The 4,239-nt window shown below is 38.0% G+C and overlaps 1 pseudogene; it reads left to right on the top strand.

Moving 5' to 3' along the window:
- The first annotated feature begins 2,532 nt into the window (after positions 1-2,532).
- Positions 2,533-2,890, top strand: LOC119534561 (annotated as a pseudogene).
- The last annotated feature ends 1,349 nt before the right edge of the window (positions 2,891-4,239 follow it).

Raw genomic sequence — 4,239 nt, 5'->3', positions numbered from 1 at the left:
CAAAGGGGTTTATTTGGTTACACAGTTACAGTCTTAAGGCCATAAAGTGTCTAAGGTAACACATCAGCAATTGGGTACCTTCCTGGAGGATGGCCAATGGCATCCAGAAAACCTCTGTTAGCTGGGAAGGCACATGGCTGGCATCTGCTCCAGAGTTCTGGTTTATAAAATGGCTTTCTCCCAGGACATTCCTCTCTCAGCTCCTGTGTGTTCTTCAAAGTGTCCTTCTTGGCTGTAGCAAGCTCTCTCCTTCTGTCCGAGCTTTTATTGGGCTCTAGTGAACTAATCAAGGCCCATGCTGAATGGGCAGGGCCACACCTCCATGGAAATTATCCAATCTGAGTTATCACCCACAGTTGGGTGGGTCACATCTCCATGGAAACACTCAAAGAATAACAATCTAATTAACATTAATACATCTGCTCACACAAGATTGCATCAAAGATAATGCTGTTTGGGAGAACATAATACATCCAACCCAGCACACCCTCCTTTCACAGCTTAAATTTTAGGGCAACCATTATAAATCACTTCATTACTTACACTCTCCATTCCTTTGTCCCTCTCTTGTCATCATTTTTTCTCAACAGACTAAGCTCTATCTAATTCAAATTTAAACCATAGTTAAATGAAAATCCTCCACCTATTCCATGCCTGCAGCTATGCAGCTGAACATCACGGTAACAGAAAAATACAAACATGCTGACTGGTCTGTCTCACTTTAAAAATCATGACCACAAATCTCAACTTCTTTTTTTCTAAATCTCCCAATAACACATCTACCCACCTATAACTATCTGGTTACCTGTGAACATCCACACTCCTATACTCAGCCTTCCCACCTGACTTCATAGAAGAGCTTTCTGCTGCTAGGGAAAGTTCCTCTGCATGTGTGCTAGATTTCCTTCTCTCTTTTCAGGTCTTCTCCTAACAATGGTGGGGTGTGGAACAAGAGTACAAATAGAGGCCTTCCCCAACATGCATACAGAATGTACATATAAATCCATATATAATAATCATATTATATTGCTACACACATTTTACATATAATGATGATTTTTAAGACACAAACATGAACAAGAAAGCAAATTTAGGTATACAGTAATGTTTAAAAGGAAACGATGATTTCTCCAGTCAGTAAGCAAAAGATGAAAACAAACATTCGTTAAACATCTTCTATGTCCTAAGCACTGGGCCAAGGTTTTGCACTATCTCATTTACTACAAAACAGTATGCATAGAAGGAAACTGAGACTTTGAGCGGGTTAAATAACTTGTACAAGATCATACAACTTGTCAATGATTAAACTGGGTTTTGCACAACTATTACACTCCAATGCCATGCTCTATTCACTATGCTATGAAAGAGAAATGCCATGATTTCCCAGATGGCTTGTCCTAATGGATTTTTATAGAAATTCTCAAGACCATGCTATACAATGCACAGTTCCATGGCACTGAATCAGAAGCTGATGCATATGGGTTTTTGTTAGGACTGGACCCTCTTTGCCCCTTTCTGTGTGCAGCATGACTGTTTTTTGATAAGTTGCTGGCAGGATGGTTCCCAGAGGCAGCTGGATTTCAGTTGTGGGTGTAGTGATTCCTATATGTGTGCTTTTTAATCAATTTATAAAGTGCTCTGGGATTTCTCCCGATGAAATGTGTCCTATGAATGTAATTTGTAGTTTCATTTGCCCTATAGTGTGGAGCTGCCTGGTGATTTAATTCTCAGTGCATTGTACTTTTTAAAGTGTATTTAAAGAGCACCTTATATCTAGTGGTAAACTTTCTAAGTTGCTGTGTTCAGAAGTTTCCAAAACAAAGGGAATATCCTGCAGCAATTTCCATAAGTAACCATTTCTTATTTCTGGACTTATTGCTGCTTGATACTTTACATGTTTGCTATCTTACTCTGTCCTCCAAATTACTGTGCAGTAAAACAACCTTACAGCACTGTGCTAGGTACTTTGAGGTAAGATGTTTAGAAGAGTGCATGTTTACATCATTCAAAATTCCTAACTCCACAACATAAAAACACTAATATTTTCACAGTGTCAGGAGTGGCAAAAAAAGATTTTGAGCATATTTATTTTCTGAAAGCAACGACAAGTTAAATGTGGCCTTTCTTCCTTAAGAGATCATAACTTAACTTGTAAGGTAGGGTAGTAAGAAAAAATTGTGCCGGTTACCTTAGAATCAGGCCATCTGCTCTGTACTGCTACCACTGTAAGTCATTGCATAAGGTTTGGTAATTCTGAGCAAATCACATGAGCGTTCTGACACACTATCAAAGTGGAGATCCAAAGAAGGAGCAAACATAGTTTCCTCATCTGTAAAATGAGAGGGCTGCACATTCCTTGACCCTGAAGCTTACAATCTGATGTTAAGATACATAGACAATCAGGAGGAGGGGGAGGAAGCCGGCGGCGCCGAGAAGCAGCGGCAGCGGCAGCGGCATCCGGATCGGCCACAGCGTTCTGGAGGCCCCAAGTGGTCTTTCTGCCGAGCCTTGGCCCCGGTCCCCAACCTCGCCGCCCCATCGGTTGTTGTCTGGGCGGATTTAAAAAGTCAAGTTAAATCAAGCTGAGTAATCATGGCAGAAGGTGGATTCGATCCCTGTGAATGTGTTTGCTCTCATGAACATGCGATGAGAAGGCTGATCATTCTGTTGAGGCAGTCCCAGCCCTATTGCAGACACAGAATGTCTTCAGGAATTACCAGGACCTTCTGGTGACAATAGCATCAGTATTACTATGATCTTGATGGCCTGGATGGTTATTGCAGTGATCTTGTTCTTACTGAGACCTCCTAATCTAAGAGGATCCAACCTACCTGGAAAGCCGAGGAGTCCTCATAATGGACAAGATCCACCAGCCCCTCCTGCGGACTAACTTTGTGATATGGGAAGTGAAAATAGTTAAACACCAAACACCTTGCACGACCAAATGAACGAAGATGATCAAAGTACTCTTAACCCCATTATAACTGTTTTTCCTTTTGCATCTACAATATGGGATGGTATTGTTTTCATGAGCTTCTAGAAATTTCACTTGCAGGCTTATTTTTGCTTCCTGTGTTATCACCATTCCTATTTACAGTGTATTTGAGTAAATGATATTAAAAAAAACGTTACATGGGGCTTTTTTTGGTTGTCCTAAATGTAAGCATTCCATTCATTCAATTTGTAACTGTGATCATAATTTTTGGGATGATTTCTGGCCCGATTGAAGGAAATTTGAGATCTCTGAATTTAAATATTTCAAATAATTTTGATAGATTTAAAAATTAATTTTTTGCATAAGGTATTTATAAAGCTACTTGGACTTGTCTGAGATTGTATGAATGAAAATTAAAACTACACTGTATTTACATTTATCTTGCTGGTTTATTTGTGAGTGCAGTTTTCTCTTGTTCTTGGGACTGTGGCAGTCCTTGAATATTTTATAAATTACAGCTGAAATCTGTATCATTTATTATAACTGGCTTATGTGACTAGGATAGGAGAAAAAATGAAATGGTTGTTTACTAAGTTTTTTACACCCACTAAAAAGTATCTTATGTTAAGAAAACTTTAAGTAAACATGATTGATTGATATGGTGGATGTTTACCAGTCCATTATATGACATTTATAAGCCACTGTACTTTAGCCTTAAAAGGGTTCATGAAAAAAATTAACTCTGCCATTGCCAGGTATAATTGATACAATAATAATTTAAGCTATAATTTATTGTTAAAATGAGTGCCTCTCAGGAAGTTTTTTTTCTATTCTAATACTTCCCTGTTAAAATGAAATTACCTTAAAGCTGTCTTGGGGGCCTGTTTGATTATTGACATCTGAATGCCCATTTACTTATTTATTCTATTTATTTTCAAGAAAATTTTTTGAGTCTCTTTTATCCTTCTGACTTCAACATTTAAAAAAAATGAATTATTAGTTTTCTCCAAGAGAAAAGGAGAAAATGAGAAACAATCAAGGGTCTTTTTCTCACCTCTTATCTCATTTCTGACTTGGTAATGGGATGGATTGGGATGGGAAGAAGAATTAATGTAAGTAGTTTTGAAATATAAGAAAAAGTAAAAGTTGCATTGTTTTGCTCAGTTTGAAAAAAAGTTAATATAATTACCATAAAAAAATGCCTGCATGACCTGTTTGGCTATGGAATTTTTTCCTATCAAATGATTGCAGGTTACTTATGGGGGCTAGAAGATATTTTGCTATCAATATAAGGACTTTCTCCC

Source organism: Choloepus didactylus, chromosome 1, assembly GCF_015220235.1.
Source record: "Choloepus didactylus isolate mChoDid1 chromosome 1, mChoDid1.pri, whole genome shotgun sequence".
Taxonomy (NCBI): Eukaryota; Metazoa; Chordata; class Mammalia; order Pilosa; family Megalonychidae; genus Choloepus; species Choloepus didactylus.
This window is presented reverse-complemented; position numbering and strand designations above follow the sequence as displayed.